The sequence below is a fragment of the Rhipicephalus microplus genome, chromosome 3, assembly GCF_043290135.1.
Source record: "Rhipicephalus microplus isolate Deutch F79 chromosome 3, USDA_Rmic, whole genome shotgun sequence".
NCBI classification, from domain to species: Eukaryota; Metazoa; Arthropoda; class Arachnida; order Ixodida; family Ixodidae; genus Rhipicephalus; species Rhipicephalus microplus.
The window spans coordinates 173,144,606-173,160,031 of NC_134702.1; the positions used below are offsets into that span (position 1 = coordinate 173,144,606).

At 43.9% G+C, this 15,426-nt stretch overlaps 1 protein-coding gene across 1 annotated transcript in view; it reads right to left on the reverse strand.

The window, feature by feature from the left end:
• The window catches only part of LOC142802712 (uncharacterized), a 35,871-nt gene that overhangs the window by 13,798 nt on the left and 6,647 nt on the right, over window positions 1-15,426 (reverse strand). The gene's annotated exons all lie outside the window — the stretch shown is intronic.

The following is a 15,426-nucleotide window of genomic DNA, read 5'->3' on the forward strand; positions in this document are numbered from 1 at the left end:
GTTATATACATTTGTGTGGAGTTTCACTGAAGGTGTCGTAACAATATTACCACTAGTGAAACAAGCTCATGTAAATCTAATTCCTTGAAGTTAAATATAAAGATGAAAATGGTTGTTTGGCATCTCTATTCCTGAAAATATTTGAAAGAATATCTTTGTATCTATATATATGCTGTAAAATTTCGATCCAGCGCATTCTTCCCTTACTGTGAAAGATAATCGGACATGATTTGTAGAGGGCGCATTTCTTCGTTAACGAATTGGAATTAAGATGGCGGCAAAGGAGCGGTGCGTGCTTTTAATAAAATATGTTTGTTGAAACCTGTGCGTAGCATGGATAGAAACACGGAGAGGAGTAGTGGAGCAGAAACTTGATGAGCTTGGACAGCTCTACAGAGGCCAAGTTGGGAGGCTGTTGCGCAGTGCGCCAATACAGTCTGCAAAAAAAGATTTTAAACATAGTTTGTTCTTTATGCTGAAGATTCTGTAAGCCGGCCTTCATTCCACTAGCTATCGCTTCTGGTCTGCCATGTCGTTCTGCAACCAGACCGTCACGAAGCGCGTGAAGAACAAGCAGGCTTGTCATTAATTCCAAAGTACAAAAATTGTGAATGGTGCAAAATAACTCATCCAATCCCGAAAATCAAGAGTTTTCGAAGCGTCATGCCCTCTATAGTTGCTGAAAGGCGGTAAAAGTCAGGAGGGCTGAACACCGAGCCGAAAACCTTTCCGAAGCACGACTCGGTAGCCAAATAAACAGGGAAGCACCCATTTCTTGTTGCAGAAATATGAGAGATTCTACTATACTGCTGGTGCGAATTTTCGGTAACGATACTTGCGACAGTGAAGCCATTTCAAACTTTCTTTTTTCCCACTATGGCCACACACTGAAAACTAAGATATACACCTATTTTCATGATTGCAGCAATGCCAGAAGATTTTGATACCATTGTTTTATAAAGGTATTCTGGAAATCTCTGCGCATAGAGAAATACTGTACTTGCTAATATTGTGACGGAATCGCAATGCTGATGAACGCAGAGACCGCGTGTCCAAACTGAAACTGTTTATATGGCAGAAATCGTGGTCGGTACACGGGAAGTCAGATTGCAGCGATGTGTACTGACACTGGTACCAGCAAAGAAAGCGTCGGCTGTCGGTACTCTAACTAACGCTCACGCACATCGGCATTTACGCAAGTGCTGTTGAATATGCTATCACTGGAGGCCACGTAGGTTCAAGAGTCATCTGTTATGTTCACGTTGTGCCCTTAATCTTAACAAAATGATCTACTGCGGTCCTGAAGATTTTCTAACACAACAAGTGCACTTTTTGTGCTAAGAATTACTAACAGCGTAATGAGGCGATAACAAAAATTGACAAAAGAATGTGGATATCCTCCATGAAAGAAGCTAAGGAAGTTACAAAGGCAGCAGTACATTCGCTCACGAGTGTGCACAAAAGCATAGGATGCGGCACTGCATGTGTCAGAATTCTGTGGGCCCATGTGTTCAAGCTTCGTGCAAAGTGACGTGACTGTCCAAGTCTGCATCCGGAAACCTAAACCGAAAGTTGCATAAATAAATAAGGTGAAATCAAATTATTTAGCAATACTACATAAATCGTGAAGTGGGTATCATAATCCTAGTGCCATAAGAAATGTTTGCAACAAAGAAAAAACAAGCCACAAATTTGTGGCACCTCCTCTTTGGAATTTCTATTTTCTTTCTCATCAACTACATTATTCTCTACAGTGAACTGCTAGTTGTCAACCTGGTTTTCCATTCTTCAAGATTTTCTCATACGTTTTCATGGTCAGCTGTCTATGTTTTGTCTGAACACTTTAGTGTCTCAATTTTTTTTAGCAAGAGTAGCGTTCTTCTACATATTGTTTGACACTCTTGTGTTGAAATACTTTTTTGAAACTTTCTTCAATGTCGCTCGATTGCTACTTCACATCATGTTCAAATCTTGAGTTGAATTTCATCTAGTTATTTTCTGACAACTGTACCACAAGGATACATCATAAGAACACACTTAAAAGTACATAAATGACACTTGGCAGTAGCGAAGCAAGTGAAAAGTCAAGTAGACCAAGGTTAAGTAAATCTTCGCAAATAACCAGCTCGCGTAAAAAAAAAAATGGACCATGTCTCCGAAGGAAACCATGACGGGATGTGAAGCAAACGCGCTGCGCACGGCGTTGACCTGTCTAAAAAGGGCGTCGACACGGGTGCTGGAAGAACAATTTAAAGAAAAACTTGGTCTTTACTTGAGTTAACGTTTCTTTGAAATGCAAAAAAATGGGATGCTGGTTGAGTTTCTTGAATGTTTCACCACAGATAAAAGAGCCGAAAGAGTGTATTCACTCGACCTGCGGTCGAGCGTTACGGGCGTTAGAGAAGGTGAAGCGAGAGAGAAGTGTGTTTTGAGTGGGTGGAGGAGCAACAGCACCTTGGCGTATTGGGAGAAGCCGGCAGCTGCTGCAGGTGAGAGAGAGAGAGGAACATCAACGCAAAGCTACGACTTGACCTACTTGGCATTGTTCCAACAACTGCGGCGTGGAGAACGCAATGCGTGTGGCGCGCTAGCAAGGAGACACAGGTGGACAGCGTTACACAGGCTACTCAAAAAGCTGCTTAGCATCTGAAACCACAACATATCCACGAAGTGAATGGTGATGAGTAGGTGAAGCAGTGGGATCATTTGGTGTTACCGTAAATCAGCCGTGACATTGACCGCTCATGCATTTAAATCGGTGCCAAAGCAGTGTACAATTTAATACGATTATTGGTCATAAATTATACATGGTGTTCAGTAGTGAATTTCATTTTGCCTTCATTATTACTGCTTTGTGGTACCAGATCTTGACTGAACTTGGCAAAGACAAGGTCTTTGAACATTACCTGGGTGGTTGTTTCCAGTCATAGCAAATGCGTTGTAAAAGGCATATAGAGACGTCGTATGCTACACAAACTACTTGTAGTGCACGATCATCATTGTTATCACGGCTACAGTGCACGCACATGCCACCAACGAAAAATTCCAGACTTTAAAAGAGTGTCTACCCTCCATCACTGCTTTTCTATTTTGTGTCGCAATAAAAAAACGTACCATCTGAACTGCCTAACCCAGCAGCGGTTTTTCTGGAAAGTGTGTAGAAATTTTTAAAACAGAATTTTTTATTTGCGTTCAGCCTCGTTTCATCGGTGGGAGGAATGCCCACAATGCTCGTCCGTGTAGGCGATGACAATTGTACTGCCAGTGAAAGTCGAAAACTAAGCTTTATCAAGTTCTGTTAATTAATAAAACAAATACCTCAGTGGTCTTTGAAGACACGCACCCACTTTTTTTGTTCTTGTGAGTTTCTCCGACATCTGAGTAATTACGTCAAGTGAGGACACTTAATAGCAATTCACAAAACATCTGATAACTGTATCTGTGAGAAACAAGCTATTCGGTCACCAATATTGTGTATTCGAAAAAGGAAGAGAATAAAAGAAGAAAAAGCCTTGTGCTCTTTGTTCATCAGCATCTGACTGATAAGGTCATGTGTTCGAAGACTCCCATCAAACGCTGTGCACAAGCGGCAGTTAGACGGCGGGGTGCGATCATAGCTACAAGATCGTGATACAACAAAACGGCAATGAGAAAAAGCTTGTGAGAGGAATGTTACGGTTATGTTTATCTACGCTTTGACTGCAGTTTACTGTGTGCGTCGCTTGCAAATTTACTGAAAAGATGTCAGTCACAGGTGTGACCCCGTTTTTATTTGCCTCTAGTACTGCACTTAGGCCACAGAAACGATGGTCAAAACTTTTCAAAGCGTACCTTGTGTCGGTCAGAGACTGTGACTGGCTAGCAGAGCGAAAGGCAGCACCTGTTCTGACATCACTCTGAGTGGACGGACTGCGTCTGTACTTTAACAACAAAGCAGTCAAACAAACAACAGCAGTAAGCGTCGCTACGGACGCCCCACAACCTCAAGTTTCTACTGAACCAGTGTAGACCTCTGTGCATCGCACGGGGTATTGGAGAGTGAGTACACAAAGTTAATAAATGGTTTGGACTTGCTCTTCATGAATACAATGAATTTCAACGTTGAGAGACATCAGTTATGCATGAGGCTTCAATTGACGTTTGAACCTTTCACCTAGTATGTTGCTCAACTCAAACAACTAGCTTTGACTTGGAATTTGCATCGACAATTTATGAACGCATGCAGGATTAACTTGTTGACGTAGTCTTCAACCTAGCGTTGCGCGAGCGCTTCTCGAATTCCAGCTGAACAGTTACTTTGGCCAAGGCTAAAGAAATCGGCAAAGCTATGGAAGCAACACACAAAGTTAATGCGGTTTATGGTAGAGCACCAATGCAATGCATCGACGAATTGAAATGTGAAATCGAACGCTAGATCAGCAGCGCATCCTCCAAGCAACTTTCTGATTTTGCGCACCCGTTCGTGAGCCAGATAGTGTTCGACACAACTATGCAGCAACAGGCTCGCACCACGGCATCCGTACCGCAGAAGAAGGTGCAAGAAGCAACCAAGGTAACAATCACCGATCGTTGTGCTACTGTTGTGGCTCAATAAAGCACAAAGCAAATGCGAAAAACTGCCCAGAATAAAGACAACAGTGTCGCAAGTGTCAAAAACATGGATTGTTCGCGGTCGTTTGTCATGAAACCATCTGCAGAAGTTGCAGTGTCCCAAGCCCTAGTCTCCACCGCTGGAGAGCATGGCGTCCTGAATTCACCACACATTCTTGGCATAGGATTGCCACTATGCAAGAAGGGACCTAAAGTTCACAAAACATTTAAGGAAAATATGCTTCCTCTTCTTATAGGTACTGGTGCCACAATATTCTTTGTAAATAACGCTGATTTTCAGAACTTGAAAAATTTTGCACCTTGTCTCTTTCAGCGCCGAGTCTTCAAAACTATTCTGGCAAGTTGATTCCTAGTCTGGGCACCTTCGAAACGGAATTTGAATACAGTGGCATGCGGGCAACAATGACACATTACATCACAGAGAAAGGTTTCTTGCTGCTCAGCCTTGACGCCATGAAGAAGCTACATATTTATATGGTTGGGTCAACCAGAGAACTGCACGGGCTGCAAACCGACCTGAGAGCTTGGCCTAGGTAAGGCATTGTTTGATAAAGCCCAGGCAAGGCTCGGGCCTGAGCCCGAGTCTGGCCCGTCCTATGCCCAGGTCTCAAATACAGGGTGTATCAAGAAATATGTCCAATAATTATTAAAAATTAGCAAAAGAAGGCATCTGCGTGCTACCTGCGCCGTTCCCTATATTATGGCATTGGGCATCTTCAGGTGCGTACAGACATCAAATACAGAAGTAATAAAAAAGCTTAAAAATTAGCTTTTTATGCAATTCATACCAATTGACTTTTCATTACGGGCATTTTTGAAGTTAATCGCAAATGCGCTGTTTGGTGCGTGCAGGTTTCACTATTGCCAGCTAAATTAGCAAGATTTCGTTGCTGCGTGGTGATTACCAGCATCCGCCTCTCCGAAATTTTAAAGTGGATATCGACTATTTGTAGGAAGAACATTGATTCACCCACTTGACTCAACCAGCTATTTACATTGGTTAAAGGGTTAATTGTTTTAATTGCTACATTTCTGCCGCAATTAAAACAAGAGTGTAGTGAAGCAGAGGCTTGTTTGTTCTTGGACTGTTGGAATGTATGCCATAGTGTGGGCGGCATTGCGCTGAGCGCCAATAAAAGGTCCAGAAAAATCGTTTGACATCGTTTTGGTGACGAGGCTTATGGAACACAGCCTTCATCTCCCCAAGCTGTTGCTTCCAATATGGGACGTCTTCTTGCTGCCAGACCATCGTGGGGCGTGCCAAAATTGAGCAAGCATCTCCTCGAGCCCAAACTATGAGGATTGTCATGGAGGTGAACCAGCAACTCCAGTCTACACAGTTTGGCCTCCTGACACTTCCCCTCTTCCAAAACAGGTTAAAGACTTAGCTGCGCTGAATGCCGAGCTGGAAGCCTTCTCCTGAGAGATAAGGAAAAGGGAGAAGACTACGATTCTGTCATGGAATATGTGTACACCCTTGCCAGTGCCTTGGCCCTGCTATACACATGGACAGGCAGCTCAAGGTTTTTGCACTCCTTTCAACGGCGCATCCACACACAATCAGGGATGGGGTCAACGTGACTCGTAAGTCATTCAAACCTTCGGAGCTGCTGTTGGTGCACTTTATATGCAAAATAAGGAAAAAAAGATAAATGTTCCCAATTTTTGTGTTAACAAGGTAGTTGCAAATATTTAGTACTTGGGAATCACCCAGAAGTGTTCAGCATTTAACTGGAAAGCACTTGTATGAAACAAATGTTTGCGTATTTTTACAGTCGCCTTCATCCTTTTCGTGTTTCGACAGTAAGTGATAAGCGTCCTCATTTGTCGAAGCACAAGTGTTGAAATGGTACTCAAAAACCTGCAAGCACTCCTGCGGGGGAAGTAAGAGCTCTACATTAGAAAGGTTATGATTATGATGTTGAAGTGCTGCTGTACCCTTTAAAACATGAGGGGGAGGGGGGTGTAGAGGAACAATTGTTTTGGCACCTTTTACTGCATGTTAGTCCGACGGCTCCTGTGGCGCCTTGAGTTCAAAAACTTTTCACCCCTTATAACTTCTTTCAAGGTTCTTGGATATTGTTGGTTAAATAACACACATCAAAACTGGAGACACAAGCCCCTACACGTGTAAAAAAATCAAGCTACACAGGTTGCACGTGTTTTGCTTATCTTTCTTTGATGTCTGAAGATGACCAATCTTCTTGCATCGCATAGTTTGGCGAGCTGCATATTTCCTTATTAGGAACCTGAGGGGGCCACATGCACTGACCACTGCACATTTGTTAAAATTCACAAGAATGCCAGCCGCTTGGCTCGTCGAAGCATCTCTTGAGGGTATGCGACTTCTTGTTCACTCTTCACCTTTTCTTGCCATACATCTCCTTGTACTACACTGTCGCTGCCGCGAGATGAAAGCCTGCCACCACAGCCACACTTCTCTCCCCTGTTCGTACCGAGGCCTTCAACCATCGGTGACTAGGCAACCCACTCTAGTGCTTTTGGTGCCTGTGGGGGATCGTGCTTCAGACATCCAATACGCCACGTTCAATGGAGAGTTTAAAGAAACCGCAGGCATGGTTTGCCTCAGTGTTTTAATTGACAGTTTGAGACACTGATTACGCTCTTACTTTAAGACTTGAAAAATGTGCGCGACACGGGCTGATGAGATGAAAAAGGGCCCATTCTTAATCACATCCTGGTTAAATGTTGACTATATGCAAGAAACTAAAGTGACTAATTGATCGTTTCCAGGATATCTCTAGGACTCAAACTCGGATCTGATTAGGAGTGTAGTGAAGCAGAGGCTTGTTTGTTCTTGGACTGTTGGAATGTATGCCATAGTGTGGGCGGCATTGCAGTGAGCGCCAATAAAGGGCCCAGAAAAATCGTTTGACATCGTTTTGGTGACGAGGCTTATGGAACACAGCCTTCATCTCCCCAAGCTGTCGCTTCTAATATGGGATGTCTTCTTGCTGCCAGACCATCGTGGGGCGTGCCAAAATCGAGCAGGCATCTCCTCGAGCCCAAACTATGAGGATTGTCATTGAGGCGAGCCACCTGCTCCAGTCTACACAGTTTGGCCTCCTGACGCTTCCTGTCCTCCAAAGCAGGTTGAAGACATAGCTACGCTGAATGCCGAGCTGGAAGCCTTCTCCTGACAGATAAGGAAAAGGGAGAAGACTACGACTCTGTCATGGAATATGAGTAAACTACTGCCAGTGCCTTGGCCCTGCTATACACATGGACAGGCTGCTCAAGGTTTTTGCACTCCCTTCAACGGCGCATCCACACACAATCAGGGATGGGGTCCCGGAAGCGACCTTGGCCCCGGACACGCCGCAACCACTTGACACTTCACAACTAATTTTTCTCTACCCAGTTAGTTCTGGCGCAACAGAAATGTTACCCTTTGTAGTGTTTGTAGCTGCCACAGTTAATTCCAAAAGCACATAGTGATTTTACAGGCAGTATTTGTTTATCTGAAAGGCTCGTAACACGGATGAGCCCTGTCAGCATTCCTGGCGACTTGTGCATCCTATTGTTGTCCTGCTTTTGCAGAAGTTCCAGTAACTATGCTTACCCACATTTATTCTGAGCTTTAAAACTCTTTTTGAAAAGAACAAGTCTTTAAAATGAGATGCTTTATATAGCTTTTCTGTCATTGTACCGTGTTGCATGCACCTGCATCCGACATTGTTGTCCCTGTGTCATGGATGGCTTGTTATTATTATCAACAATTTTTATTTTTTTTAACTGTAGCTGTAGCCTAATTTTTGTTATCGTCAAGCAAAGAATAAAGATAATTTTTTGTCCAACAGTGCTTTGCGTTTAGTCAGAGTGAGTGCCTTAGCCAGAGCCGATTTGCGGCCGAAGTCCACAAGGTTATCAGGCAGTCACTGTCACTCGCTAATGTACTCGAAAATCACTCCACTTGGTTATTTTTTTTTGTCTTGTGGCACCACATGAAGCACAGACCGCCCAAATCATGATTATGCATGCTTACGTGCATTCAGAAGATGACAGAAGATGTGCTGTTGTGAACATTAGGAATGTTAAAAGCTTCAAGCCTTACGACGATTTTAAGACAGCCTTCTACAGCGTCAGATAGACGAACCAACATGGGGAACTTCACTTTTATCGCATCAGGATTATTCTCCTCGAAAGTAAGCTTGCTTCAAATTAGCCGCTATATTTTACTTATTTATGAGTTTGCATATGTGTGTACGTGCATGTGTGAGTGACGATATAGAGCATGTGTGCGACAGACTGCACCCCAGCTGTCGTCATGCCTACATGTTCCTTGTTCATTATTCTCGCAGATAGTGTTTCAAAGAACCTTGAAATGCTATGTCTTGCTTAACATTTTACAATGCTATGTCGCACCCTATCAGTTAAAAATTAAAAACGATTGCGCCTATGTAGTCACCGAGAATAAATATTGGTGTCTGTCTAGACGTTAGGCAAGGAAAGAAGGATTGTTGGCGTAGATGTCGTTAGCTGTGCTTTGTGTGGTTTTGCTATGAATATATTTCCAGTCATGAAATTTTATTCTACCATAATAAAATGCTTATCTAATTTTGTGCTGAAAGGCCAAAAGTAAAATTTGAATCTAGAACTCATAGCTAAAGAATGCTCCATGTTTTGGGTATCACAGCAGGGTGCTGGCATAGTATCAGCAATACTTTTTTTGTATTTTTCAGGGACTGAAGATGACCTCAAAGTAAAAATGAGGCAAAGACGAGTGCAAATTCTAAAAAATCCTTGATAGAAGCAACAGTGAAGACAGCGACAAAAGCATTAAGGTAAGCATAGTTTTCTTATAGCAGTGATGTCTCTTTGGCACTTCTCAATGGGGAAGTGACGTGATATGTATTTGATGACATTTCTTTCTCTTACAGACACCAAAAAAAGAAAAGCAGGAAGATCCCAACAACGTGCTACTTGACCTACTGGCATACAAGAAAAAGTAAGCTCATGCAAAAAGGGCATCAGCAGCGAAGCAGCCAACTGACTTCTGCCCAGGAAAAATAGGCCCGCCTCAGCGCTATAGTGAGGCAGAAGGAAGTAGAGCTGAAAGACTTCAAAGCTCTTAATAAGAATCTGCAACAGAAGCTTATAGACACAAAGGGTTCTAGGCAAGGTAAGCAATGTTTCGTGAGCATAAGGAACACAGTATAAAAAGTACCAATTATTTTTTTCTAGAAGTATATTCAATTATTAAAAGATCACCAGTGTTCTAATGTGTTTTATATTTCTCATGGTGCAACCAGTTTATCGCAGGCACTGCCACCTGCCTTGCCAGCAGTGTTGTCATAGCCACATATTGCTGAACCATTGCCTCAAAAGCTGGAGGTGCCGGACTGCAACTTCTGCTTCATGAGTTTTCGTAAAACCCATCAAGTGACATAAGCTTGATGGATTGTATTGAAATTTGTGATAGCATTCTTTTACAGGCTGACATTCAGAACGTATTGAGGATGACAACATGAGCATGGAAACGTATTCAAAGCCATCCTAAAAACTCTCTCTTTGCAAAAGACCTCATGACGGCATTGTGGAGCGCCACTGAGTGTCTTGAGTAATGTAGAGGCATGAGGCGCCTACCAAACGTGGAACTGCGGCGACGGTGCACGAGAAGAGGAGAGTCATTCGAGCGCACACGCATTAGCCATGTAGACACAAGAGATTGGTCAGAGAGAGGCTCGTGGCATGGACTCGAGCGCCGGGAGGAAAAATCCCGGAAGATGAGCGGGCACTGTGTGTTCGGGCCCCAAGCTGTAAAAACGTATGAAATAAGCAGCGCTACCTCGACAAGAGCAGCATGACCGCTCTGTTCTGAGGATGTCAGCAAGTAGAGCTTGAAAAGTGGCCGTTGATCTAGGAGATGGTCTTAAGTGGGACTGCCCGGACTGCCAAGCAGTTCCTGCTAGACTTGCACCTGCCCCACATCGCACAAGAACGGGAGCAGCCCACACTGGTCAGCCAAGTGGCCGCGTCAGCGGGGAAGTCCTTGATGAGGGGGGCCTAGCGAGGCCGAAAATGTAGACAAGCACCGAGACACCGGCAATGCGGAAGAGTGAATCGTCAAACAGACGCGCGCACACACCGTTGATGGCGAGGTGGTACCACTTCGTCGTAGCTCCATAGGTGGCATATGAAGAGTAAGAATGTTCTATTATTGCGAGAGCGCATTAGAGAAGTCATCGAGACACCACCTTGGCTAGGGACAGTTTATGTTTAAGACTGAACCTGTCTTGGATTCGTATTAATTCCAGTTTTGCTTGTATAGCCGATTATTGCATACATACCTGTTTCATTTTGGGGAGTGAATTCGGAGTGTCAGATTACTGTTTGCCGTTTTGTTTCCTGTGATGAAGTGTGTTTGCTTTGCCACGAGCCCTCCTCTCCCGTCGCCTCTCTCTCAATTCCATCCGATGCAAGCGCTCCAGAGATAAATCCGTGACACTGAGTTACTTGGATGGTTTCTATAAGATAACTGCCCGTTGAGAAATCTTTTATGGTTTGTTTTATTCTGCTGTCTAAGCACCTTTGCATCATTTCATTATTGTCCACATTGTAGGGAAGCATTGTCCACGCTTCCGTGGCCGTCCAAGGAAGGAATCACTGTTGCCCTGGTAAGTGTCAGCAGTACGAGGTGAGTGAAGACTATTCATTAGGTCTAGTACTTATTTACTGGGTGCTGCCTACGAAACATTGAGTTATCAGCATATTGTGTGTATATTTTTGCTTTTCTTTGACAGAATGCAGCAAGCAGCCATAAGAAAAGAAAGGGCTGGTGACCGAGATCAAGCCAATAGCGTTAAAGCAAGTGAATCGATTCTTGGTGAAGAAGCTGAGCAATATTGAAAAAAAGGACTATAAGGTTTGCTAGCCAGCTAATTGCATTCTAATGTTTCAGGCTTGTGAGACAAACTTGAAAACTAATCATTTTGCCTGTGTGTGCAGTTTACAGTGCATGCCCTACATTACTCATGTGCAACAGCACACAGAAATTGTCTGCAATTACGTTTCCAGTATTTTAGAGACTAGGAGTATTTTGGAGACCAGCAAATTGTCTGCGCTTTCCTGGTTTTAGAGCTTTTGCTATTTATTGTGCTTGCACACTCATTTTACCATTTATGTCTTCACTGTTTCTATCAGGGCAATGAAGGAGCTGCCGTGATAAAAACATACCTAAAACTTACAGCATTATTCAGTCGTGATAAACTCTTTTATTGTGTATTTTAAATTGTGTTTTGTTGCCAATTACTGCTGCCGATGGGTACAATAGGTCACTCTAACCAATTGGTACCAACTGGGTACCCAATTGGCCTGTCCTACAATAACAAAGTGGTCGCTTTCCAGTAGAAGCAATTGTGTACTAATTTACAATTAAAAACTTTTCAATTAGAAACATTCAAATTGAAGTCCATGTTTTTTTTTTACTTGGAAGGCACCTACCTGGCACGAGAGTGCCGCTGCACAGTACAATGCAAGTTATCCAAACCCGGTCAGGCATGCCCAATGTTTACCTCAGGGGCAACTGAAAATACACGTGCAGAAACCGAATGTGCTTCTGACACTGCTATCTATGTTACTACGAATGACATGACTCCTGCGCTATCTTCTGATATTATCCTTCAGACTTTTTGCACTTGGATAATGACCCTGACGTGTTGCTGTTACGTACCTGATAATTAGGACAACGGGAGACAAGGAACACTCCTACGAGAACACGTTTACAGGAAGCAACAGCTCGCTCGTATTCGAATTGGTCAAAGTGCCTTTCGTCATCAGAAACCTCAACTTGCTCGACGCACAAAGGTTGTGAGCGTTACGCTTCGAAGTCAACGCAACAGCACTTTAGTGCAGATAGAAGCTGTTGTCATTCCTTACATCTGTGGTACCCTAATTGAATCTTGATACAAATGAACTTCACAGTCATGCAGAAAATAAATCATTTGTGAATACAGAGTTTTCCCCAAGCATCACCTGTGAAGCTGCAGTAGGTCTTCTAATTGAGTAGGATCAATTGTGGAAAGTAGTGCTAAATATAAGTTGGGTGTTGGATGATAGAGCGTTATTTGCCATTAACACGAAAATGGGATGAACTTTACATGGTCCACCATCCGTTGAGGATCAAGGTGCACAGTATGCGAGCAGTCATACCTGCATCCTGCGAACAGATGTCTACGATGAGGTGGATTTCTCATACTCATCACAACGGGTTTCGAGCTTGATACCAGTGGTAGTGTAGAAAAGCCATTCGCAAAGAAAAATATCGACATAAGAGGGTTTAACAGAGCCATCGATGTCCAAAATAGTCGCAAAGAAGTTGTGCTACCAAGGACATCAGCGAGGAATCATGGAAGTGTTCGCAATTTTTTTTTAAGAACGAAACAAGTGAACCTTGTGTAAAAAGTATGAGGCCATGCAAGAAAAAGAGAGATGTGGAGAAGATCGCCACTCATGAAATGTCAGAAGTGTCAAAGTCACCCTTGAAGTCAGCTCTCCCTTCGTCAAGGTGAAACTTGAGAAGACGGCAACTGGCCTGAATGTATGCTGCAATATCAGCATTATGAACCCCTCAATTCGAGTGACACGCATCAACACCGTTGTCATGGTGGCCTTCAAGGCACTCTCGTTTAGCTATCTGAAGGATTTTGGTACCTAAGATGACACCAACGTGTTAAACAAGTGCGCAATAATTGTGATGCCTGGGTGCGATTATCACTCGATGCCCCCTTAGCAGCTACAATGCCATTCCAAAAGACAGTTTGTCCCGATCGAAGCTGCTTTGAGTCGACAAGATCGACAGTATTATGCCTGTTGCTGCGAGTAGAAACTATCGTGAAAGCGTATATTATCGTTAAACATGTGCCAGTTAGAGCAGTACTCATATGTGAAGGGGCTTGAGGCTAACACAATTCAGAAGACTTTCTGTCCTTTTACTACGCAGTTTCATTTTACAATAAGGATGACACGTTAAAGACAGATAGTCGTATGCAGTCGAGACTTTCGAGACATATTAATTTACGACTTCTCTACACTCGTGCAAATAACCTGAAAATTGTAGCTGAGCGTTATTCGTTGATGGGAATATTTGTGGAAGGATGATACAGTCTGTAAAAGGGTGCCTAGAGAGAATATTAAAGATAATTTTGTGAAATTATAAGGGTGAGACATGTAGAAATACATGCGCCTTTTGGACTCAAGAGATTAAGAAAGTAAATGCGCAAAAGTTTGTTCTTGGACTGTTCAAATGTACACCATCCCATGGAGGGCACTGCCCCGAGTGCCAATAAATGTTGCCGAGAGATTTTCTCTCAAAGGCATAACACTTTCAAAGATCAAAGCCTGTCATAAAAGACGATGAGATAGGCATTTTCAGGGAACAACGAGGACGGTGGCTTGTTGCTCATAGGTATAGCTCGCATTGACAGATATATGGAACTGTGCTAGCGGTGACTCAGGGAAGAAGGGTGGGGCCAAATAACTTTCTTGTTTTGAGCACAGAAACAGTGTACGGTAGAAACAGCCGAGGACTCGACACGACAGCTATCATTTATGGAACGCTACCCAGCGTGGTGTATTCCTTGAAGAAGTAGCTAGAGAGTGTTATTTTTTTTATTGCATGGCGTAACAAATGACAATTCCAGGAGATATGTTAATTTCACTTGACAGCCCCAGCTCACATAAAATTTATGCAGACTCAAACTATAAATGTCTGCCATTTTTCCACTTTATAGGGGTACTATATAAGCCCGCGGGTCCTGCAAGAAAGACGAAGTCGACAGTGCATACCGGCATCTGCAAACTTTTATTGCAGACCTCAACAACGAGAAAGACGAGGAACTCTCTGGCGCGCGGTAAATAAAAAGACCGACCCGCTGCTGCTTTCTCAGCTTCTTAAAATACCACCTCTGTCTTCACGTCGCGACACTAGTGGAGGTGCTGGGGCCTCCAACCTGATGCAGGAAAGCGTTGTTCGGGACCGTAAACCCAGTCCGGAGCCTCAACATCTTGTTACGACTCCAGTACACGGATTCAGCCGGGCCCTACTAGGCCCAAGTCCAGAACTCTTGACTGCATCTTTTTTTACCAACATGGCAGCCCCTTCAACGTCTGCGAATTTTCCTCCGGCCCAGACGACTTTTCCTTCCCAAGTAACTTTTCAGCCTCCTCCTGTTCCCGAAGTCTTTCGAAGAGAACCGTACTAAGATGTCGAGGACTGGCTCGACCAGTTCGAGCGGACCGCTGTGGTGAATCGCTGCAGCACGCAAAAGAAACTTGGCCGTGCCTACTTCGCAATGGAAAATAGCGCTGGCACATGCTACGAAAGCAGGGAGCCTACTTCACAAACCTGGAAAAATTCCGCCAAAAGCTTCTCGAGACGTTCCTGAGTGCAGGCCGACGGGATCTTGCACAACAGATGATTGAAGCCAACGTGCAAAAGCCGAACGAAAGCGACGCCATGTTCGATGAGGATATGGCGCATCTATTTCGCCGCGCTGACCCTGACATGCCCGAGGTTAGGAAAGTTAGTCACCTGATGCGGGAAGTTAAGGAACCGCTTTTCGCCGGCCTTGTACGAAAGCCGCCATCAGCAGTGGATGAATTTATTAGAGAGGCGACTGTCATCAAGCCGGCGCTCGGGCAACGATGCCGTTACTTTGACCGCCTGCCCGTCCAAACGCCTGTTGGTGCCGCCGCTCAAAACGCTGCCATTTCCGAAAGCTCTCTACGGCAAATGATTAGGCAAATCCTGCGGGAAGAGCTGCGGGCCCTCGGCCTTTCGTCTACCGAGCCTTC